The 26,181-nt window shown below is 51.1% G+C and overlaps 1 long non-coding RNA gene across 1 annotated transcript; it reads left to right on the plus strand.

The window, feature by feature from the left end:
* The first annotated feature begins 654 nt into the window (after positions 1 to 654).
* On the plus strand, positions 655 to 25,854 carry LOC147660935 (uncharacterized). Its single transcript, XR_015306112.1, has 3 exons — positions 655 to 740; positions 24,352 to 24,731; positions 25,451 to 25,854. It is a non-coding gene; the product is annotated as an uncharacterized LOC147660935 (long non-coding RNA).
* Positions 25,855 to 26,181: the final 327 nt, after the last annotated feature.

Consider the following 26,181-nt stretch of genomic DNA (forward strand, 5'->3'; position numbering starts at 1 on the left):
TAAATGGTTACGCCACTTTTAGAATGGAAGAGGGACCTCCAAATCAAACTGGGTGAGCAATGGGAGGATGCAACATTCTGGTGAAACATACCAGTACCTGTGCCCACTCACAGCTAAAGATTGACTCCCTAGATCTAATAGGAGTTCAGTTTAAGTTCCCCTCTAAACTAACCATGGTACTGTTCAATGTGTATGCCAGGTCAGTTTTTATTAGGGAAGATTCCCCTATTTTAGCCTTGCTGGACAATAGGGTTGAGCTCTGTAAACAACGAGCAAAAGTTGTGGCAGCAGGGGATTTCAATGTCTCTTTTGAGCCTTCATCTTTGCTTAATGCATTGTTTGAAGAGGAGGATGAGATATGGAATATACCAGGCTTGACTAGCAGACCTCAGCACTCTTTTTCTAGTGCTGCGATGCAGGTAACATGGATGATGGTTGGGCACAGACTAAGAGCTTGCAATGGACAGACCCAATCTGATCCTGATATATCACCTGCTGTCAGGATTCGTATCTCCGCGCCTACCTAAGATAAAGAATACAACTCCCATGATTCCATCAGGAGGGGAGGTACTTAAGGGCAAGACGCGCAAGAGTGGATGTGCGTAATTCTGTGTGTTCCGGTGTTGCTTACGTGTCTTCTCCCTTCTTGTTCCTGTATCCTGCGGTGCTGTCTCGGGCTCTCCGGCTGGAGAGCTGTTTGACCTACAACCTCTTCTGATGACGGCAATGTGTGGAGCGCGGTGAGTAGTCTGGCCACGCGTTGCAGTATTGTTTATACTTTTCCTTCGTGTGCGGAGTGCTGTGTGTTGGCTGACCACGCGCTGCCGTACACTGTTGCTTTCCAACCTTGCCTTCGTGCAGAGTGCAGTGTGTTAGTTTGCCACGTGCTGCCGTACTATTCTCCTGCAATCTCCTTTGGTCTAGAGCGGAGCGCTGTGAGTCAGGAGGCCACGCGCTGCCATTCACTCTCCTACAATCTCCTTTGGTCTAGAGTGGAGCGCTGTGAGTCAGGAGGCCACGCGCTGCCATTCACTCTCCTGCAATATAATAGGGCATATTAACTTTGAAATACTCTGATAGGTCTTGTTGACCACATTATTTTGTTTTCTCTTTTGTGACCTCTGCTGGAGGAAATAGGGCAGCTGAGCACTGTGGTGACTTTTAACTACGTGTTACCGTTTGCCTTGCTACATGATGGCTGAGATGTAGAGTTATGTGGTGAGGCTAACCACATTTCTACTGTTTATACAAGTCGCTTATATTCCAGGATCTCTTGGTTTCCCTTCTCATTTCGAACTTTATAGAGTTTCTGTTTAGTCTCTGTTGAAGACTTCCTGCTGAATCTGAATTCCATTGCTTAAGGAATTGAACTGCATACAAACAGGCACCGCTATGGTTTTAGTGATTTCCTTTGGTTACAATCCTTTGATACTCTGTGTATCCATTATGGTATGTGAAAATATGGAGCATCTGTTGGTTGATTAAGAGTACTAGGAAAGTTGATATCTATATCTTATGTATGCTTTATATGTTTGCAGTTTTAATTCTGAGTACAAGATCTGTCTTGGATGCTCTGGTGTTTAAGAGGCCCCTAAGACTCATTACAGGTACGGCTGATTCTAGTGAGACCACTTGAGTGTAGCTTATATGTCTGATTTATCTATAACATTTCTAATTGTGTTGTTTCAGATCCTTTTCCCTGCAGTTCCCTTCCCTTTACTTCCCTCGTCTGATGGTTCGAACACCCTGTTATTACACTTCAGGGTGCTGGTAACATCTGGAGGTGGATCCCTATTAGCAACGACTGGATCCTGCAGAGCACATCTGACACCTACATTTAAAAGAGGCTTTTATTCAAGTGTTATGGATTACATATTACTTGATAGTAAGGATTTGGCCATTGATGAGTGAGATGGTAATCGTTCCCCGACTTGACAGTGAGTGATCATAATCCATTACTTTTAACTCAAAGCGGAGACGCTCTCAACAGAGAGCTGGTTGGGTGTCGTACTGTAATGCCTGAACCAACACTAGCCAATATCTCAAGAAGGGTATTGTGGCCCTGAGTATTGCCTAATGATAAACTACACTTAGAAATGCATAAATAGCATGTGCACTTCTTCTCTCCTTTCAAATGAAACTTGGTAACTTCCATTCCAATTTTAAATATTCAAAAACATTATTCTAGAGAATTACCTCACATTTTCCATAACGATTTAAAAAACACGAAGGCCCCTGCGTAGAAAGGTACACCAGCGGTATAATGCAGGGCTGCAAAATCGCAGTTAAAAGCAGCAATTAATGAATGAAATAGTTTTAATATTAGTGCGGCGAACTACAGATACAATGGCACAAGATAAGGCTAAGAAGGAATGGGCATACAGGAATTGGGATGCCATACTGCAGGCTGTTAGAATGAATGACAACAAGGTGTTATGGCATATAATTTCCCATGGGAGCTAAGACACTGTCAAGAAAAATCTTTACTATATTGAACCTGAGAAATGGGTCCATCATTTTACAACATTATATTCAGAAGAAGCCATTCCATCAGTGACAATACAAATATCCCTAATGATGCTGTTATAGCATTCAGTTTGGCTGACACATTAGCTGCCTAAAAGCAGCTAAAGCTCTGCGCCCGACCACATCCCAGGCGATTTGTACAAATCTGAACCCTCAATTTGGGAATTTTATGTCAATCCCCTATCCAACGCAATTGTGGCTGGGGGTAGGATCCCGGGGACATGGAGGGATACTAAGATAATTCTGGATATGAGAAAAGGGGAGACCTCCAGTCCATCCAATTATAGGCCAATCAGCCTGATTGATAATCTACAAAAAATATTTGCTAGGCAACTTCTCGAAAAGTTGCTATAATGGATGGACACTAATCAAATCCTGTCATTCTTCCAAGCAGGATTCCACGCTAAAACAAGCATGTTAGACCAAGTTTTTAGGTTCTCATTACTGTATTGGAAGTATGCTCTGATTTGTTATCAAAACTATATATGGCTTTCATAGATCTGCATGCGGTCTTCAACTTAGAACCTCGAAGGCTTCTGTGGAAGGTGTTAATTGAAATGGGAGCCCCGGTCAACCTGAATAATTTAATTTCAAGGCTGCACAAAAATAAATATGCTTAGGTATGATGGGGCAACCAAGGGGAATCAACAGAGCAGATTCTAATTTGCCATGGGGTACGCGTAGGTTGCGTTTTGGCTCCTACTCTGTTTACATTATATATAAATGATGTTGTTAAAGAACTGCAGGATTGTAACAAAGACTCTCCTGTATTGAATGGGAAAAAGATTCCTATATTACTTTTTGATGATTATTCCTTACTCATATCAAAAACCTGTATCTGTCTTCCAAATTTAATTTACAAGTTTCTGAACTTCTGAGTTTATAGGGGCCTGGTAATAAATGCATAAAAAACGAAATACATGATTTTTGGGAAAGGTCCCATTAGAAATAGTACTGTGACAGTGGCTGACGAACCTTTGGAAAGAATTTACTGTTTCAGTTATCTGGGTGTCAAACTGACCGACAGGCTTAGTTGGGAACCTCAGCTTAGAAGAAACACCTTACTTCTGACACAGTCCTGACAAGTATCACGCATCAGGCGTGAGTCTAATGCATTTCAGTGTGGTGATCCACATCACCGCACTGAAATGCATTGTCAAGCATTACAGGCAGGCCCGGACTGGTCGTTGATTGCACCGGGCAATCCCCCGGTGGGCTGCACGGGTGTGGGCCGGTTTGGGGCCCCTGGGGGCCGATTTTGTTACAGGGCCGTTTTTGCAGCATAGCTGCAAACACGGGTCTGTAACAAAATCGGCCAAAAACCGGCCCAGGCAAAGAGTGCGGCCCCCACCCCCTTACCCCCAGGGGGAGGGGAGGGGCGCCGCCGAGCACTTTGCTAGGGCCGGTTTTGGTTCCCAGTCCGGCCCTGATTACAGGCATAACACCTGGGCTGACAAAACAATTAGCGCTGCCAGCTAAATGCCTGCCTGCATAAATATTACTATGCTACACTATAGCTACAGATGTGGCTGGCAGCGGGCCTTGGCGAGCATACGCTGCTTCCGCAGGTTTGCCGGCAACAGTTTCAGATTCATGGTATAAATGAGATAGATTCCCACCTTGCTGTCCCCTGTATTTCATAGGCAGCGCAGCGCCTCCTAATTTTCTGCAAGACTTTACTTTAAAATGGTGTGCGTCACAGCCCTTCTTCTAATTGCGTGAGTGTGAGTTTCATTCAGGACTGGATTCTGAGGAGGAGAAGGGCCTGGCGCCGCAGTAACCCTCATGAGCGCAGGTAATCATACAATCATACCTTTCTGTACAGTAAAAGCTCCAAGTACAGGCGTGCACCGCCGGAGTCTCTGACTTTTGTTAGATCGCGCTGACCTAAAATTAATAATTATTGCTGCCCAATGATGTGGATTTTCTAGGGTATACAGTCAGTTAGAGCCGAGTACAGGGGCCCTGCGAGTGACGCGAGCCGGCAGCAGATGAATTTAGAAATGGCCCCTGTTGTTCATGAGCTCCACTCTCGTTGCTGGCGCGATAATGAATCCTGCGGCTCGCTGCATTGCGAGTGACCAACTCTCAGCCGGTCTCACCAAGGCCCGGGCAGCGGCGGAGTCACTTAGAACTTCCAGACTGACTGCAGTTGCTGGAGTGGTTCGTTCGCGCCCCCAGAGCACTGGGACCCCTGACTGTGAAGTTGAGCCTGCCGCCAGCCCGTGCAAGCTTGATGCGGGTGGCCGGCCACCCCAGAAAGAGGGAAGCCAGGCGGCCGGCATCACGTGAAATGCAGCTGCTCTCGAAGCTGGTGCCACTGAATTTCAAGTAAGTGTGTGCCTAAACCTGCTAGGAGCAGTGGTCGAAGTGGGGGAAAAAAAAGCAGGGGAACTGTGGGTGGAAAATCAGAAGGCGGTAATAACCTGAGGAATGGATCAGTGGGCGGAGTTAGAGGTGTGGCCAGGATGCGCGAAACATCCCAATCTTTAATATTTGTGTGGCATTTCACTGACCAGTTACAGCTTATTATGTTATGTAATTCAACCAATGGATACACATGATTATTTAACGATTAATATGAGCAATTGACATTAGAAACATATTCCACTTTGTGAATTTATTTTCATCACAGAATGTCCCAAAAATGCTTTAAAGTGGAAGCACAAGCCATTTGTTTCCGAGCCATGGAGTTTCTGTTGTCATCAATATACACAGAGACAATCAATTTTATGTGTGTAAATGACTGTATAGGAAATGTTACATAAGACAAAGGACTACAAGATGTAGGATTCACATGATAACTATACTAGTAGACAATATAGTTTAATAGTGATTGGCCTGGAGAAACACAAACTCAGAATTTAAAACTTAATACCATGATTGGGGGTTCTCTTTAAAAATCATTATTGATTTTTATCAAAAATAACACTTTTTTAGGACAATCAAAGGCTTAGGGAAAAAACCATAACGCTCTAGTTTATACCTTGCAGTTTATATGCAGCTCTTAGATGAAAGTTAATAGCTCACTGTTCTTTGTTAGGATTTGAACTTATAAACTGCAAGTAGCAAAAGGATCTCACTGACAAAAGCAGTAACCCACTGACCTATTAAAATATGTGCACTTTGTGATGGCCTGGTACATTTTCTTTGCAGCAGGCACATTAACCCTCTGCGCTATCTTTCCATGAGTCAAAACTTTCAGTAGACAAATCTCCGATTTCGCTCTAGGAAGAAGTTTATTCATCAGAGTTATCATGACATTTTTATTATTGCCGAAAATAGTTGGCGGCCAGGAAGGAGGCAGCAAGTGCTTTTAAAACCATAATATACAACGCCCCCACTCAAAGTCAGCACCCGTTGCGGTCACACCAGTCGCACCGCCCTAGAGCCAGCTCTTCTCAGGGGTCCTGTGACCTCAGTGACAGAGTCACTGTTGCTCTAGGGTCTGCTACTCGTAGACCTGCCCGCAAGACTGGAGGTGGACTTCAGTATGGATTGTGGTGGGCAAGCCTTCAAGGTGAACCCAAACTTGCCACTGCTAGGGTCCACCTGCTGGTGCCAACACACCAGGGCTTTTCTGGTGCCTTCTAAGGTCTGGCATGGGAATGTGCTCCCTCAGGAGAGTGGTCTGGGGGACTGTTCATGAAGTCTGAACCTGGTTCCCCAGTTCTAAATTTAGCAGCTCTGCCCCAGTGCTACATCTGCTCTCTCACTGAACACCATACTGCCCCACTGAGAGAAACTCCTACTGCCTTCAGCTACAATCCAATTTGACCTGCTATAAATAACTGGATGCAACTCAATTCAAATTACACACTAGGCAAGAGCAATATGCTGCCTAAAAGAAAAGGAGAACAGGCCGGCGTCCTTCCAGCGCATCCATGTGCAGCTGCAGGGGGGTGCGCCCCGGGAGTTCACCCTGAAGGGGGGGCTGGAGCACGGGGAGCCCCTGTCCCCTGCCCCACTTCCCCGTGTGGATCCGGGCCCTTCCCACATCCACACCGTCTGCCCTCGCAGCACCTCCCCAGCAACGTCCTGCTTTTTTTTCCAACACACGTAGTCCAGGGGGTAGACATCACAAGAATAGACTCCGAGGCCCCCCCCCACCGCCGGGCATTACCTTCCGTCCAGACACCTCCCCCCTGGGCCAGGGACCTCTCGCTGCAGGAGGCGCCTGCCGTGGTCCATCGAAGGATGAAGGTCTGGGCGGCCCCAGGCGGAAACGGAGGTGACTGCGGCACCGGCCGCCGGGCGAGGAGGAGTGTCAAGCCACCCCTGCTGCTCGTGAGTACTGTGCGCGCAATCCAGTGCTACAGCACACACACTCACCACAAATCACCCGGTACCCAACTCCTGCAGACTCCCTCCACCACCAGGTGCAAGCACTGCTCTCACAAGGGCCCCGAACCAGAGGGCTCTCTGGGTTCGTCATCGGACTCTTGACTTTGGTGACATTTGTGCATCTAGCCATTTTTGGAGATGGTCCCCTTCCCGCCACAGACTCTCATGGACTTCTATACTTTTGCTTTTGTCCTGGCTGCCATTTTGCTGCTGCTCTCAGCCGCTTTCTCTGAACCCCGGCCCACCATCTTGTCCATTCCCTTGTCTTTTACCCTTTTCCCTCGTTTCCCCCTTGACGATCCTCAAATGTTTCTTCCCTTTTCTGATTTGCCTTGTCTCCATACCCTTTTATCCCTCCCACCCTCCCTTGGTGCTGTGACTGCATCCCCCCTCTGACCCCACTTAATGGAACTCTGCTTTTCTGTTTTTTTTGTTTTTGTTTCCCCCTGAGAAAATCTACTATGTGTATATATATATGTATATAGAGATAACTCTAATCACTAGTATATGCAGTAGACCTTTGTACTCTCTTCCATTCCTATGTGACTCTTAGAGTATATCCATGTGTATCCCTTCCTTATGAATATAGAGATAACTCTAATCACTAGTATATGCAGTAGACCTTTGTACTATCTACCATTCCTATGTGACTCTTAGAGTATATCCATTCGTATCTCTTCCTTGAGTGACTTTACTACTTTTGCATTTGCAATTTTCCTTTCTGTTTGTATCTCCTCCTTGTGTGACTTTACATCTTGTACATTTGCAATTTTTTCTGTTTGTATCTTTTATGTAACGCATGTAATTCTAAGTCCTTATGTTTTGCAACTGGTTCTTATGTAAAGCGCTCTGACACCTTCGGGTAAAGTTTGCGCTACAGAAAATCGCATTAAATAAAATAAATAAATAAATAAATAAATGAAAGATTTAATAAAGCATGTAAAATGTAAGCAGGAACATGGTGAATTTAACGCTTTTACAGTCATTATTCAGAAATCAACAAGTATTTTTGCCTGAAAAGTTAAGGATATAACTACAGGGCGCAGAAAGGACCCATTTCAATGTCCACTGCTTATATGCTTACAAAACGTAAGCAGTATGGTTTCAAAAGACCACATTTGTGAACACAAAGCCGACGTACACACGTTTTCCAATCCACCCATCAACCAGGTATTGCAGTACCTCCAGGCAGGGCCGGTCCTAGGATTTTCGGGGCCCTGGGCAAAAGGGAATGTGGGAGGCCCCTGAAATCTACATAAGTGACACCTTCTGATCTCCGGGAAGCCGCTTTGTGCAAACTCCACTTGGGCCGCAGCTCCTCTTCCCAGCCACCCCGAGCAACTCTTGTACAGCCCATTTCGAACTGAAGGTGTGAGAATTGCTTGGGGGCTGAGTTAAACCTGTGTGGGCTAAAGTGCTGACAATGGGCGTCCTGCCGAGTCTCTGAACTGGCTGCCTGAGAGGTGTACCCTCCCCTAGGCCTTCCCACACCATCCCTTAGAGGTCCCAGGAGTGGGGTGGGGGGGGGGGGCCTCCCATGAGCCCGGTTGTGAAGCATTTCTTTCACTCCGATCGGCAGACATACACGAGGACTAGTGAGGTGTTAATTGCCATTGTTGGGGGCCCCATCCTGGCAGGCAGAATGCCAGGCCCTGGGCAGCTGCCACACTGCCCATGCCTAGCGCCAGCCCTGCCTCCAGGTAGGAGGTACTGGAGGAAAATAATGCTGTTCAAAGAAAGACGAGAAAACAAAAGTAGCGCTTTACTGGCAAACTCTGTAAAGTGGCGCTAATGTGTTGGGGTTTGAAAACAATTATCTGGCCACTTTAAGAACACTCCATCTTGCTTTATTTAATTATTTTCCAGAGTTTGAACATTTTATTTCCGAGGCTGCACTGTGGAATAGAAAAATGTCAAAACGGCATTTCCCGCAAAATTTGTTTTCATTTTTGCATCCATTTCACAGGGGTACAAATGGACGACAGGAAGAGACGGTGAGAACCATTTCTTGATTCATGATTTTCAGAAAAGTGAGAAGGAGTTAGACAGAATGGGAGGGAATAGGAGTAAGAAAGAGGGGGCAGCTGCCAGCGGCAGAGCAGAAGCTGACACCTTCCTTGTCTTGTCTGGGCAGGAAGTAAGAGACAGAGACCTTTTCCTTCTCTGCTCCCCGCCCGTCCACGAACAGAATATTTCTGACGCCCAGGGATGCATGTTCATTATAAAAAAGTAGGGGAACGGAATCTACAGAATTAAAGAAGTAGGGGTAAGCCGTGCCCTGTCGTTCCCGCCCACTTCGACCACTGGCTAGGAGTCAGTGAGGGGCATAAAATAACAGTTGCTGCCGGTAATCAATTTGAAAATCTGTGTGCCCGACTTGCCTTCTGGCCTCCTCCACCACGCACACATGAGTCACACCCACACTTGCAGTCACACACAAACTTGCACATAGCGGCCAGTCAGTAACACGCACCACACACACACAACATGCACAGCACTACACCTTTCTCAGGCGGCTGATGTAAGATGATTTCTCTGGCCTAAAAGTTCACTTGACACTGTTTACTAGTGCCACTACACATGATCTATCATCTTCCACATAAGTGCCCTCTGCCTCGACGAAGTTGCCGGCCATGCGTGCTGTGACTAAATGTGTGCTTCACAGGGCCCGAGGCTGCCTTGACCAAAGTGCCCGAGGTGCGTGCTACTGCTCCAGTATGCCCCCTTCGTTTTCACTTGACTTCACCCTGGCGAGCCTGGCCAACAGCTCAACTGTGCTTTACTTGGTTGATGATAGGAAATAAAATTCAGCCCTCACAAGAGGATGGTAGGTGTCTCTCGAAGATAGTGCCCCTGTTTGTGAGGCAGCTGGTACCCGGATGTATTCATGTGGTACATGAATGCTAGCTAAACTAAAGTGCGTCAAAAATACACCAGTTATTGGAGCATGTGGATGGAAAATAGAGCAGGTCATTTATTTTGTATAATTACTAATTTGTACTGAGCGGCCTCAAATTGAACAGGCCATTCCATGAAGAACTCCGAAACAACTGTGTATATGTTGAGAGAGACTGGTTTATGTTGGACAGGCCACGTGAAGGGCTTGCTCCCTCCCCGCACGACCGGGCCCGAGCCCGGCTCTTCAGGTGTGACACGCAACAACCACCCGGTTCCCGTCTCATATGGGACCCCTGCCCCTGGACATCTCCACATCCTGGACCCGAATCACTACCGGCCCCCTCGCCCGGCTTGGGCGCCATCTTGGACACAGCACCACGAGGCCGCGTGGCCTCCGATCGACCCTAACCCTGGGCCTGGCCAGGCCCCGACATCCCGGCACCACCATCCACCCAGGAGGTGAGCGGACTACTTGGCAGGTCAATGGGAGAAAGAGGTGTCGATGGCTCTCCCCCGCCAGGTGCCGATCGCCCCCGGCTCCCCCGGGCACTGGCTCCACCCCCCTGCTGGGTGTCTGGACTCCCTCATCCCGGACCTCCCGACCTCCAAGTGCGAGGGTCCGGACATCAAAGGGGGCCAGACCTATAACTGGGGCAGCTCCAGAGCAGGAAGGCAGTTGTATCCTGGAGTCAAGAGACGCAGTGAAGAACTCATCCTTGATGGACTACTGGCGCTGCCGTAGTCCTGCCTTGCGAACTATCGTCCTGCCTGCTGGCGCTGCCGCAACCTTCTGAAAACCTTCATCGTCGTCGGGACCTGCTGGCGTGGCCGCGGACCGTTTGTAACCACCACCTTCATCGGGACCTGCTGGCTCCGCCGCGGACCGTCGCTACCTTCAACCATCCCGGACCTGCTGGCTCCGCCGCGGCCCGATCATCTAGAACGCCGAGCTCGAGGATTGTGAGCTATTTCATCTACCAGATTGGTAACAAGACTGTCCCGCTACCCTTTTCCCAATCAAGAGACTAGAACCGAGGGGACCCCTGAGTCCAGACCTCCTTGTACCATTTCACCGTACTTAAAGAATTGCTTATAAAGGACGTTAAACCTTATCCTTGTGTGGTGTACATCTGTGGGGGGGGAAGTTACTCGCCTGTACGATCGCTGGAGACGGCTCTCCCCGGAGACCTCTCCCCTTATTCTCGGCCGACCCTCCCGGTCCGTCTAACATTGGTGGCCAGCGGTGCGATCCGAATCAACGCGTAATCGTACAGAGAGTAGCTCACCCCACGACGAAACCACAATGACAACCAAAGAGAGCGGATCCACCGAGAAATTCCAGATGGAGAAATTGGAAGAGTACAGCCATCGTGAGTTGAAACAATTCTGCATTGAACTAGGTATCGCTACCACCGGTCTGAGTACTAAGGATGATTTCAAGCACGCCATTGAGTCATGGGCGGAAACCGGGGCCGTCAGACCCCCGGACCAAAATGTCGCAGCAGCAGAGAAAAACACCACGGCTCCCGAGGAGCGAAGAACGGGTCTTTCGCAAAACGAAATCCAAGAACGAGAGAGAAACAGACTACATGAACTAGAAATGGCCCGGCTCAAAATGGATGGCGAACTCAAATTAGCCGAACAAAAACTGAACCTAGAACATCTACGGCTCCGAGAAGAAAGGGAAGAAAAACAGAGACAAAGAGAGCTCGGAGAGAAGAGACTGGCGTATGAACACGAGCGCAAACTAGCAGAGATAGAATTACGTAAGCAGAACAAAGAATTAGGGGTGCCCAAGCAACCGCGCACCCCGGGAGCAACAGAAAAGAAAGTACACATCCCCAAGGATGTCGTTCGAGAATATTTCCGAGATGACGACATACAGCAGTGGTTCAAGGCCTACGAGATCGCTATGACCTCCCACCGGATCGATCGAAGCGACTGGGGAGCCGGTCTATGGGGGAGGTTCGTCAATGAGGGCCGCGATGCCCTGTTACAGCTCCCAGACCATCTGATGACCTCCTATGACCACATGAAAGCTACCCTCCTCACCCGCTATGGGCTCACACCCGAAATGTACCGCCAGAGGTTCCGAGACTGCACCCGGATCCCGGGTACAACTTGGGTGGAGTACGTGAACTATTTCAGCCGAGCCTTCGAGGGTTGGATCAAGGGGAGCAATGTAACGACCTACGAGCAACTCTTCAATCTCATGGTATGGGAGCATCTATCTAACAACTGCTTCGTCGAGCTCAGGCAGCACCTCCTCGACAGTAAATTGACTGATCCACGACAGCTCGCCGCCGAGGCTGACCGGTGGGAAATCACCCGAGTGGGCCGAAATGGGTCACATGAACAGAACCGGAACCACCCAGGTCAGCACCGCCCCCGAGGAGGAGGAGGGGGCCAGGGACGAGGAAGAGACAACGCCCCGGCTGCTCCCGCTGCCAACACACCACCCCCGGCCAACCGGGGCAACACCCCGGCGCGCCCGGGGTACAGAGCCAATGTCACGTGTCACCGATGCCAGCGAGTCGGCCACTACGCAAATGACCCGAATTGTCCACAGAGCCAGACTCTGAGACCCCGCCAGATGGCTGCCGCCGCCCTGGGGGAAGAACAAATCTCCGAAGAACACAAGGAACGTGAGCAAGAACACCAAGAATGGGAACCAGCCGCCATGGTTCTAGCGTGCCTAGGGGGAAAAGACATGGTCCCGCGGGCCCCCCTACCCGCCAACACCCGGAAGTACAGTCAGTGGGTGAACATTAATGGACGCAGGGCCGAAGCCCTACGTGACACCGGGGCCAGTGTGACAGCCGTCCGCTGTCACCTGGTGACCCCAGAACAGATCCTGCCGAACGTTCTCTGCCCTGTCCGTTCAGCCGACAATTCGGAGAGTCTATGTCGGATGGCCTGCGTCCCCTTCGAGTGGGGAGGAGTCTCCGGCATGTTGAAGGTGACGGTCCGAGATGATGCCCCCGTAGACTGTGTCCTGGGAAATGATCTGGAGAGTTCCCCGTGGGCGGCCGTAGAGAGAAGAGAACACCTGGGGATGTTGGGCCTCCCGGACTGGGCGTGCGTAACCACCCGGTCCATGGCCGCCCGTGCCATCCCCCGACCCGAAGAACCTGAATGGCTGGCACCTCCTCCCCCGGTCGCTCCAGTAGAAGACACCGACTGTGCCGACCCTCCAGAGCAAACCCCCGAAGGGCTCGCCCAGCTCCAGGACCTTCCTGACCTGGCTCAGTGGCGTCAGGAAGGGGGGCCCACCCAAGAACAGTTTCGTCAAGAGCAGAAGACCTGTCCCTCCCTCGAGGGACTCCGCCAACAAGCCCTCGCCCAGAGCGCAGGGGATACCTCCGGAACCCATTGGGTCTATTGGGACAATGACCTGTTGTACAGCGAACAGAGAATCGCGGAGTTAGGGGCCAGTCGAGTGCTAGTGGTGCCCCTCCGCTTTAGAGACTTTTTGCTAAACCTGGCCCACGATGTCCCCCTGGCTGGTCACCTGGGTCAGGACAAGACCTACAGTCGCCTGGTGACCCACTTTTTCTGGCCCAAGATGAGGAACGACGTACTCCAGCACTGCCGGTCTTGCCCCACGTGCCAGGCCAGCGGGAAGAGCGGCCGCAAGCTTAAAGCACCTCTGCAACCTTTCCCAGTGGTCACCACCCCGTTCGAGAGGGTGGGAATAGACATTGTGGGGCCCCTGGACCCCCGTACAGCACAAGGACATCGGTTCATCCTGGTACTGGTGGACCACGCCACCCGCTACCCCGAGGCTGTTCCCCTGCGAACTGTGACAGCCCCGGTGGTTGGCCGGGCCTTGATGGGGATCTTCTCCCGGGTGGGCTTCCCCCGAGAAGTCGTCAGCGACAGAGGCACAAACTTTATTTCAAAATACATGAAATCCCTCTGGCAACAGTGTGGGGTCACCTACCGATTCACGACCCCCTATCACCCTCAAGGAAACGGACTAGTTGAGCGGTTCAACCGCACGCTCAAAGGGATGATTGGGGGGTTGGAAGAGCCCCTCCGTCGCCAGTGGGATGTGCTACTGCCGTGCCTCCTCTTTGCCTATCGAGAAGTCCCCCAGAAGTCCCTCGGCTTCAGCCCGTTCGAACTCTTATATGGACACCCTGTGCGAGGGCCGCTCAGCCTAGTCAAAGAAGGTTGGGAAATGCCCCCTCTGAAGAACCCTCCAGATGTTTTCAAGTACCTCCTGACCCTACGCAACCAGACCAGACGGTTCAGAGAAATGGCTAAAGCAAACTTGGAGGCCAGTCAGGAAGACATGAAAAGGTGGTACGATCAAAATGCCTCCTCCATCGAATTTGAACCCGGCCAACAGGTATGGGTGATGTCTCCCACCGAACCATGCGCCCTGCAAGACAAATGGACAGGGCCCTTCAAAGTGGTCGAGCGCAAGAGCCCTGTCACCTATCTCATCGATATGGAATCTTCACGGAACCCCCTCCGGGTCCTCCACGCCAATAGACTAAAGCCCCACTTTGTGCGCTTGGAGCTCAGCCTCCTGATGGCAACAGACAGCGGAGCCGAAGAGGATTCCGAGCCACTCCCTGATCTCCTACGGACTCGAGAGAAGGACGGCTCCGTGGACGGGGTCCGACTCTCGGAGGCCCTCACCCTGGAACAGCGTCAAGGCTGCCGAGACCTCCTACTGCAGTTCGCCGCTCTGTTCTCCCTCACCCCAGGGGTCACCCCCTGGTGCTCACACGATGTAGACACTGGAGACAGTCCCCCTATCCGACATCGGGCCTACCGCATACCAGATCGGGTACGGGCCTGCATCCAAGAGGAGGTGTCCAAGATGCTCACGCTCGGGGTCATCGAGCCCTCAGACAGCCCCTGGGCCAGCCCAGTGGTACTGGTCCCCAAAGCGGCCGCCCCCGGCACCACTCCTGAGCTCCGGTTCTGCGTCGACTACCGGGGCCTGAATGCGGTCACCAGAACCGACGCACATCCCATTCCCCGAGCAGATGAACTAATCGACCGCATGGGAGCTGCCCGCTACCTCAGCATCTTCGACCTGACAGCGGGCTACTGGCAGATCGGTCTCACACCCCGGGCCCAAGAACGATCTGCCTTCTCCACCCCTGATGGCCACTACCACTTCAAGGTCATGCCATTCGGCATGAAGAATGCTCCAGCAACATTCCAGCGGCTAGTAAATCAGGTCCTGGCGGGACTCGAAGAATTCAGCGCCGCCTATCTGGACGATATCGCTGTGTACAGCCGCCACTGGTCCGACCACCTCAACCACCTCCGAGAGGTCCTGCAGGCCCTCCAACGAGCCGGCCTCACGATCAAGGCCAGCAAATGTCAAATTGGCCAGGGGTCCGTGACCTACCTCGGGCACCAGGTGGGAAGCGGTCTGGTGGCCCCGCTGCAACTCAAAATCGCTGCCATCCAGTCGTGGCAGCCCCCCATCACCCAGACCGAGGTCCGCGCCTTCTTGGGACTCACAGGCTACTACCGGCGGTTCGTGAGGGACTATGGCAGCATTGTGGGGCCCCTCACGGAACTCACATCCAAAAACCAACCAAAGAAGGTCAACTGGACCCCAGACTGTCAAGCGGCCTTCGAGAAGCTGAAGGCCGCCATGTGCTCCGCCCCTGTGCTCCAGGCCCCCGACTACAGTCGGGAATTTATCGTCCAAACGGACGCCTCCGACCATGGCATTGGGGCAGTCCTGTCCCAGCTGAACCCCGAAGGACTTGACCAACCAGTGGCCTTCATCAGCAGACGTCTCCTGGCCCGAGAGCAACGCTGGAGCACCATCGAGAGGGAGGCCTTCGCAGTGGTGTGGGCCCTCAAAAAGCTCCGGCCTTATCTCTTCGGTACCCACTTCCGGGTACAGACCGATCATCGGCCCCTCCAATGGCTAATGCAGATGCGGGGGGAAAACCCAAAACTATTGCGTTGGTCCATCTCCCTGCAGGGGATGGACTTCACCGTGGAACATCGGCCCGGACAGGATCACGCCAACGCAGATGGCCTGTCCCGCTTTTTCCGCCTCGACGAGGAGAGTCCCCAAGAGGATGGGTGACTCTCCCCGCCTTCAGCTGGGGGGGACGCATGTTGGACAGGCCACGTGAAGGGCTTGCTCCCTCCACGCACGACCGGGCCCGAGCCCGGCTCTTCAGGTGTGACACGCAACAACCACCCGGTTCCCGTCTCATATGGGACCCCTGCCCCTGGACATCTCCACATCCTGGACCCGAATCACTACCGGCCCCCTCGCCCGGCTTGGGGGCCATCTTGGACACAGCACCACGAGGCCGCGTGGCCTCCGATCGACCCTAACCCTGGGCCTGGCCAGGCCCCGACATCCCGGCACCACCATCCACCCAGGAGGTGAGCGGACTACTTGGCAGGTCAATGGGAGAAAGAGGTGTCAATGGCTCTCCCCCGCCAGGTGCCGATCGCCCCCGGCTCCCCCGGGCACTGGCTCCACCCCCCTGCTGGGTGTCTGGACTCCCTCATCCCGGACCTCCCGACCTCCAAGTGCGAGGGTCCGGACATCAAAGGGGGCCAGACCTATAACTGGGGCAGCTCCAGAGCAGGAAGGCAGTTGTATCCTGGAGTCGAGAAACGCAGTGAAGAACTCATCCTTGACGGACTACTGGCGCTGCCGTAGTCCTGCCTTGCGAACTATCGTCCTGCCTGCTGGCGCTGCCGCAACCTTCTGAAACCTTCATCGTCGTCGGGACCTGCTGGCGTGGCCGCGGACCGTTTGTAACCACCACCTTCATCGGGACCTGCTGGCTCCGCCGCGGACCGTCGCTACCTTCAACCATCCCGGGACCTGCTGGCTCCGCCGCGGCCCGATCATCTAGAACGCCGAGCTCGAGGATTGTGAGCTATTTCATCTACCAGATTGGTAACAAGACTGTCCCGCTACCCTTTTCCCAATCAAGAGACTAGAACCGAGGGGACCCCTGAGTCCAGACCTCCTTGTACCATTTCACCGTACTTAAAGAATTGCTTATAAAGGACGTTAAACCTTATCCTTGTGTGGTGTACATCTGTGGGGGGGAAGTTACTCGCCTGTACGATCGCTGGAGACGGCTCTCCCCGGAGACCTCTCCCCTTATTCTCGGCCGACCCTCCCGGTCCGTCTAACAGTTTATAAAATTATAAACACTACAGCGCACTAGCTGTTGGCTAGGCCTGAGACTTCTCTGTGCCTCAGCCTGAGGCTTAATGCGTTTCAGGTGCTTTACAGTAGTTTAAAGATTTTTTGGTTGGTCAAAGTTAATTTAATTGTATATGTTTTCCTTTCTTCATTGCTTGATTTTGCTCGCGAAAAAGTGTCACTCATTGTTGTTGAAATGTCAATCATAATCACACTGAAATTATGAAAATGTCACACACAGCAATATAAAACCTTGGCAGTTATGCTGACACAAAGATCCAAAGCAATACTCAGATTGCATAAACAGACTGGGCCCAGAGCCAGATCCCCAGCTTTGGAGGTATATCAAGCCAAAGCACCGGATGCCGCCCTCTTTGGTGTCGAAGTCTGGGGGATGCGGATACTCAGAAGTTAACAGTGGTGGAGAATACATTTATCAAATCACTTATCTGTGTTCCTTCAAGTACACCCCTTATTCCACTTTTCTTGGACTTTGGTAGCAAACATATTTCAGATATGGCAGCCCATAGAGGGCGCAAGACCATCGACCTACCAAGCCTCCCCATCTCCAAATAACTGCTGACAAGGTGTAACACTTTTTCATGAAAATGATTTTTTGTTTCTACATTAAAGTGCAGCATCATGCCAGCAGCAAAGGGGGCTCCACTGTGTCTTTGAATTGCGCATGTGTCAGGCGGCAGCTTCTTCAGCCCACTTGACTCATTTGCCATACATAGCCGACATGCAGCACTTGCCTCGGGCAGTGCAGCATGTCTGCAAATGAGGCTACGGTGGGGCTTGTCACTCTTCATCCCCATATCCTACCAGAAGCCAGGATAAAGAAGGAGGGCCCTCCTCCAGCCCTATCCTTGCATCTGATAGAGCTGCTGCACGTGTTCCAGGCCAGGCCAAGCACCCTCTTTTAGATTGTGGCGTAGGTCCGTGGGAGACAGAAAGTCTGTTGGACAGAATCTCGGAGGAAGGATCGTGCGGAGGTCAACTGTCCAAAGGTAAAATCTTATTAATAACGTGTTTGTTTGTGTGCCTGATTCTGTGTGTTCATAGCAGTGTCAGTCTGTGTATCGCATCACTGTGAAAGCATGTGTGCAGTGCATGACTGTGTCTGTGAGTGGCAGTGTGCATGACTGTGACTGCCAGTGTGCATGATTGTGTGTGTGTAACCAGAACTGCCAACGTCAGATCTGGGGATCGGTTTGAATCCGGCCGTCAGGTCAGCATTCTGTGATCCTGGGCAGATTACTCAATTCACCCATTGCCTAAATTAATCCATCCAGTGCGTAAAAAAACAAACTTAGTCTTGTGTAATGTCACTGGTGATCTCCTTTTCATCCCAAAAGGCAAACTCCATTCCCCTGGGACTTCAGGTAGTGTGCAGGCTAATAAATACAGCAGCTACTGACAAGAAGGGTAACGACTAATTGCTAGCACAAACATTCTCGAAATGATTTCTCTGTCAAAGCCCACTTCTTCTCGAGCCTTGTGTACAGGCTTGAGGCCTCCAGGCCTAATAGAGGTGCAGGTGAAATAACTGGCTTCAGAGACTCACATTCACTTGGAAATAAAGAGGAATGCTTTTGAGGAATTGTGAAAATATCCCTAAAACGTAAGCAAGCTGCTACACAGAATTAGTGTTTACGTTTTAAGGATTTTTTTGGGAGTGTGCGGACGAAATTCGGGGGCTTCTGCTTTGTAGCCACAGCTTGAGGATGATATAAAATTTTTAGATCGGGCTGGAACAGCACCTATTATATTTACGCAATACAAAGAGTGGGGCTTTGGCTCCACTCAGAGCTGTATATACCCTCACCTAGTGCAATTGGTGCAGTTGTAAGAATAAGCACATGTGGTAAGTGGCCATTAAGTCACATATAAAAATGTGAGTGAAAGGGATTGTTAGGTTGCATAAGCGCTTCCAATCTCTGCAGATAAGGTAATTGAGGTACAGGATCACACAAAGAGCCTTTGGGCCATATGTAGGTAGGTGTTTTGCGATCGCAAACCCTGAGATTCGCTGAAAAGTGTGTGATGTGATGTAGGTAAGTATTTTGCCATGCAAAATTGGTATTCGCAAAAATAGCGATTAGCAATTTTGCGTGTCATGGATTCTGCAAATAAAACTGCGAATTCGCAAGCTGCGTCCCAGTAATTGCGAAAATAGCAAAAAGCGTCCCGCAAATTGCGAATTCGCAATTTGCTATGTAGGTAAAAATCGCAAATTGTGATTTTATGAGATTCGCTAATTTGCACTTCGCAAATACCATCAACTCAGAACAGGTGGTAACCAGGTGAAACCTAATTAAACAAACCCACAATGCCAAAGTGGCTTCTCACAATGGCTGGCCTGTATGTAATAGCCAGGAGGCTGCGTATCTGAGAGGCTGAAGAGAGAAGGAGACGCCAGGAGAGGATCTACAGAACACGCATCATCATCCTCCAGCGCACTGAGGCGGACATCCATGTGCACTACAGGCTGCACCCAGAAAGTATCCTGGAGCTGATAGAGGAGCTGACACCCATGCTGGAGCACCCCACATACAGGGCACACACCATTCCCACCCACGTACAGGTGTTGTGCTACCTGCACCTCCTAGCGTCAGGGAGCTTTCAGGGGGTAATAGGCGGGGTCTCCCAGAGTGCACTTTCGCACATTTTTTCACGCTTTCCTTAATGCTATGATGCAGAGGATGCATCACCACATCAAGTTCCCACACACACAGCAGGAACTTGACCAGACCAAACAAGACTTTTCCCAATAGCACAATTCCCCCACGTGATTGGCTGCGTAGACAGAACACATGTCGCACTGTCCCCCCATCACACAATGAGTATGTGTTCAGAAACCGAAAATCATATAGGGCCCGATGTAGGTAGGGCGTTACCGATCGGTAACGGCCGAAAATTCCGATTTTTGGCCCTTACCGATCGGTAAACAGCCATCGAGATGTAGGGAACAAAAAACATAAAGAATCGGAGTGAAAACCGAATCGGAATGAGTACCGAATGGGAAAGAATCCGATACGTACATACCGAAAATCGGATATGTAACGAATCGGAAAAACACCGAATCGGATGCAAAGACCGATTCGGTCCATGTACCGATTCGTTAGTGACACCGAATCGGAAAATCACCGATTCGGTCCATGTACCGAATCGTTAGTGACACCGAATCGGAAAATCACCGAATCGGTCCATGTACCGAATCGGTAGTGACACCGAATCGGAAAATCACCGAATCGGTCCATGTACCGAATCGGTAGTGACACCGATTCGGAAAATCACCGATTCGGTCCATGTACCGAATCGGTAGAAAGACCGATTCGGACATGAGCCGAATTTGAAAACATGCCGATTCGTATGAATCGCCGATCGGGAAATTCCCCGATTCCGACAGTTGGGGAGATGTAGGGAGGCACAGAAACACCGAAATCGGCTCAAAATCGGTAGAATTCACTCGGTATTTACCATGGATTGCAATCAGGTGGTAACCAACTCCAACCCATATAAACAGTCCCAAAATGCATTGCAACTTGCAGGATGGCAGCTTTCTATGTCATTGCGAGGCGGCTACGGCTACAGCAGGAAGGACAGAGGGAATGGCTAAGAAATGAACAGGTCTACAGACAGAGGATAACCCTGTTCATGCTCACAGAGGCAGAGATACTACAGAGATACAGGCTGGACTCTGACACCATACTTGAGCTCATCAGGGATCTCAAGCCATTCTTGGACCACCACACCCCAAGGGCACACGCCATCCCTGCGCACATCCAGGTGCTATGCAGCCTACACCTGCTAGCGTCTGGCAGCTATCAAAGTGGTGTAGCAGCAGCAGGAGGGGTGAGCCAGAGCAGCCTGTCAAGGTTCTTCCACACATTCCTTGACGCCATGATACACAGGATGGACCAATACATCTCTTTCCCTGCAACCCACGCAGAACTGCTACAAACCAAAGCTGACTTCTACCAGATGGCACAATTTCCCCAAATCATCGGTTGCATAGATGGCACGCACATTCCGATTTGCCCACCAGCGGACACCGAATACATATACCGCAATCGCAAGTCTACACACACCATCAACGTGCAGGTGATCTGCAATGCAAAGTGCACCATCACAGACCTGGTTGCAAAATTTCCAGGGAGTACCCATGACTCCTATATTTTCCAACAGAGCGGCATATATGCACGGCTGATGGCAGGCGAATTTGGAGAAGGATACCTCCTAGGTGAGACACATCATCAGACCCCCATAACACATAGTAGGTAGGTGGAATACATGTATGCATGTGTCTAATGTGACCCCTTTCTCTTCCAGGCGACAGTGCATATGCCCTCCGCTCATTCATACTCACCCCCTACCTCAACCCCTCCACACCCAGCCAAAGGAGGTATAACCGGGCCCACATACGCACAAGGAATGTTGTCGAACGGACCTTTGGCATCTGGAAAAGTAGATTCAGATGCCTGCACAAGAGTGAAGGTGCAAGGCAGTATACCCCCATCACCTGCTGCAAGATCATAGCTGTATGTGCAATGTTACACAACCTTGCGGTGAAGAAGGGCACTGAGGTGGAGTTGTCTGACTATGAGGACCATGACGACGACGAAGCTGTGCCACTGACACAGCCAGCTGGGGTGTGTACGCCAAGTGATGGCAGATACAGACGTGAGGAGATTACTGAGAACTATTTCTGACTGAGTACAGATGCAAAGACAGCAAAATGTTGGTTGGAAAACACAAATTTTAATACTGTTGCAACACAGTTACAGCACTGATGTGCAACAAAAAATGGTGAATTGGAAATAAAAAAAAGTCCAAGGTTCAGGTTGCCTCACCCGCCCTTGCAAGGCTACTTCTTTGCCCGCTTGCCAGACCCACTGGGGTGTCCCTCAGCCCCCTCTGAATGCCCAGCAGCATCAGCGGAGCGCCTGGTGCTCCTACGTGGCTCAGGCGCAGCGCTGGCCGGGCTGCTGCGGCTGCTGCTGTCCCCAGCATCACCCAGGTCCAGGGCAGGATTGGAGGCGGTGTTCGAAATAATCATGGCCTCCATAGCAGTGGTGATCCGGGCCATCCCCCTTGTGAGCTCAGCCGTATGCTGACTAAGGACAGATTCCTGGTTGGCGCTGCGATGGCACAGTTGTGCCGTCGCCGCAGCAAGGCGGCCCATGGCGCGGTTCAGCACCCGGGCATCCCGCCTGCGCACCAGCTCATGCTCCTCCTGTCTGCTAGATGATTGGGTGATGGCAGTGGTTAGCCTGCCTAACCCTGCTGCCACCTCCTTGTTCGATTCCACGACGGCCTGGAATCCCTTGACCAACTCTCCCATCTGCAGGTTGTGCTGCAGGAGCTGGCGTTGGCAGGCCATAGTGGATCTTGCCTGTTGCCTCTGAATCTTCACCATCTGTCCCTCGAGGCCCAGGAATACACTGCCCTCCCGTGCTGGTGCAGCAGTGGTGGTGAAGGTACGGCGCCGGGCACAGCTGCTTCCGGCCTGCTGAGTGGGCTGGGGTGCCACTGGTGGGGGTGTGGAGCTGGCCGGTCCCTGAGCCCCTGCTCCCAGGACAGGTTGTACAGGTGGCAAGGCCATGGTTGTGGCAGGAGCTGGTGTAGGCGGAATGGTGTCCCTTGTAGGGGAGTTCTCTGGGGAGAACTGCAAGGGGGGTGTGCTGGCCATTTGTGGGGAGTGCAGTGCATCGAAGTCTATGACCAGGTCTCCCTCCATACCTAGCCCTAGGGTGTTTCCGTCGTCCTCCTCCTCCTGGCCAGCCTGGCTGGTGCTCGGCCCTGCAACTGCAGTGTCAGACGGTGCTGCTCCCTCTGATGTCAATGTTGTTCCGCCTGATGGGGCCCCTAGGTACAAAGAAGCATTTGTAAACTGGGTGCCGATGTATTACAGTCAGTATAATTTCAGCATTCCACATGTCCTTGCATCTCCTTACACTGTGTCACACTGTTTCCTGTCTTGTGATTCTGCGCTGCCATGTTTAGCTGACTACTGCTGACTACATGTACCATGATGCTTGTCTCTTGTATGTTGGTGACAGTACTGTGCTGAGGTTTGCCTATGCATTGTGTCTAATGGGGAGGTGTCTGGTAGGGTGTGTCATGATGCGCATGCTTCTTACCTGTAGCTGTAGCTCTCGCAGAGCTGTCCAGGGTCCCGATTCCACTGACACTCTCCCTCTCAATGGTGCTGGAGACCAGTTCCTCCAGCCCGGTGAGGGGTGGCGCCGGGTTCCTGCCTCCTCCAGTGCCTCCAGCCTGCCTCTGTATCTCAGCCATCTTCCTTTTTGTGAGGCTGCGGATGTCATAGAATCTCTTTTTGAGTTCTTCTACGGACCTGGGGGTGACACCCGCAGCATTCACCTTCTGGGCGATTTCGGCCCAGATCCTCCTCTTGGTGCTGTCTGGCACATTGAGGGACAGCTTGCCAAACAGCTGGCGGTGCACCCTCACCACCTCCTCGACCAGCACCTGAAGTTCGGTGGTGGTGAACTTCGGCTTCCTCTTCTGGGAGGACTTCTGGCTTTCGGACTGCTCTGCCATGTTCTTCAGTTCAGTTGGCAACCTCCTATTCCCACTGCTGCTAACTGTGAGTGTTGAGCTCAGGCTGGCTCTCCAGAAACTTCTTAATTAGCTGCACCTGCCAGGGTTGCCACTCCCTGTTTGGGTGGGGGAGGGGGAGCCACCTCATTGGCTGAATCGGCTTTTGCCGAATCGGCTTTTACCGATTCGGTATTATCCGACTCGGTAAAATCCGATTCGGTATTATCCGACTCGGTAAAAGCCGATTCGGTTCCTTCAATGCATTCCTATGGGCTTTTTCGCCATGGGTGTGTTTTCATGGCTACGAATCTATGATTGCCGAATCGGATTTTACCGAATCGGCTTTTACCGATTCGGTGTTCGCCGATTCGGGACTATCCGATTCGGTGGTAGCCGAATCGGTAATTTCCGAATCGTTGTTAGCCGATTCGGTACTTTCCGATTCAGACCGTGCCGAATCGGAACGTACCGATTCTCATTACCGATGCCGACCGATTCGGTATTCATTCGCTTTTTTTTCCCTACATCTCGTTTTCCGATTTCAGAATACCGATTCGGCCCGCCTCGGTATTTTGAATTCGGAAAATCGCGTTTACCTACATCGGGCCCATAATTCTTTAAACATCTAGGTAGTCTGCAATGCTAAACATGTAAACACAGCTATAGTAGCAAAATTCCCAGGAAGCACTCATGATTCCTTCATTTTCCAACACTGTGGTTTACATCACAGACTCACAAATGGTGAGTTTGGAGAGGGATACCTTCTAGGTAATTGCATGGCACACACAAACACTAGTATGAAATGTATGAACTGGCAGTATATCATTAAACATCAACCTACTTTATCCCTGCAGGAGACAGTGCATTTGCTGTGCGGGACTTCATCCTCACACCCTACCTCAATCCAGCCACAGCAGCAGAACGAAGGTACAACAGCGCCCACAGAGCCACAAGATCCACCATTGAGAGGACCTTCGGAATTCTCAAAAGCTGTTTCCGGTGCCTTCATAAGAGTAGAGGTACCCTACAGTCCAGCCCGGAGACGTACTGCTAAATTGTGGTGGCCTGCGTAATGCTACATAACATCGCTACCAAGAAAGGTACCCCAGTGGATCTGATGGATGCAGACACATCAGATGAGGAGGATCCAGCTCCCCAACGCAGATGTTTAGGTGGAGCCGGGGCAGCTGCTGGGTGCCTGAGACGTGATGACATCACACAGAACTACTTTTAGGTGAGAAATAAGAACACAATGCCAAATGATGATATAAAGAAAATAGGTTTATTACCTTAACAGCAGGTTAACTAATGTCACACAGTGTGACTGTAAGTATGTTGGTAGCACATGTTATTGTCCTCACAGTGCCATCTTAGTTGTGAGTCAGTTAGTCCTTATATGTTGCCTCACAAAATGCCATAGGTGCATGCCACCACTTCACCTCCGGTGTGCACGCCCTGTTGCCCCTCCTTCTGGCTGCGTACTTGCCTCACTGTTGTCTTCCCATGCTCTGGTCTGACGCCCACTTCGGCAGCTTTCATCAGTGATTGTGGAGTCGTGGTGCTCCTGCTGGACTTGCCATCAGTGTCCAAGCTCCCTGGTGTTCCAATGGCACCGGTGACTACAGCACGCAGTTGATCTAGCACATCCGTAACCTGCACTAGGCCCCTAGCCACATCCTGGCAGCAGTGTGCCATCTCATGTTGCATGCTGATGCATCTCCGAGCTAGAATGGAGATTGCAGTAGATTGGCGGGTCACAGCCTTAGTGAAATGGTCCAGGCGGGTGTGTAGGCGATGTTGTTCCCTGCGCCTGTCCAGCCTATCTCTTCTGTTCTTCCTCAAATTAGCCTCCAAAGCTTGTGCGATGGTAGTCACCCCAAGCCTCAGCTCTGACATGTGGCGGTTATGTTGTGCTAGTTGGCGCTGACTTGACATTATCCCTTTGCCTTGCAGGAGCTGTGCACGCAACATGCTGCCCTCCATGCCTGCAAAGACTGAGTGTGTTCCAGAGGAGGCATTGCTAGTGGTGGCCGGTGCCCTGCATCTTGCACCACTGCCGGTTGCGGTTGGTCCGTTGGATTGTGGTGTGGTCTGCCTTGGGATTTGGGTTGGAGCAGCCTGTGAGTCCTCATCAGCATCTGTTGACTCTAACGCCATTGGTTGTAGTGCTGGAACAAGTCTGCACCGTTTGGGTGGCGCTGATCATGTGTCCCTTGTTGCACCCTGCCCGGTCCTCATCTGTAGCTGTCTCCACCACTTCAGCCACTGTGTCCTGTGTTGTTGGTCCAGCTGTAAAATTAATAGCACACAAGTTGTGTGTCAGTTTTCTTTTTAACATTAAAGTTCTTGATACTACTAATGACATGACTACTTGTCTATTTTGCACATTGCTAGAATGACTGCTCCCTAAGTACCTTTTATATGTGTCACAGGACCAAGTTTCAGTGCATGGGACCACATTTCCCATAATGCAATTCTATGTGACCCTGAAAACATGGACTGGATTTCTACTCATGCATGGGTGTTTGGGGCTGTGAGTGGGATGGGTATGTTTTGGGGATATTGGCATGCATCTTACCTTGTCTGGTGTCTCTATATTCTGAGCTGTCACGATCAGCCACTCCTCCAGGGGCGTCGGCTCTGGTGCAGTTGAGGTCCCACCTCCAGTCGCCTTTGCCTCTGCC

This window comes from Lissotriton vulgaris, unplaced genomic scaffold, assembly GCF_964263255.1.
Source record: "Lissotriton vulgaris unplaced genomic scaffold, aLisVul1.2 SCAFFOLD_4398, whole genome shotgun sequence".
NCBI lineage: Eukaryota > Metazoa > Chordata > Amphibia > Caudata > Salamandridae > Lissotriton > Lissotriton vulgaris.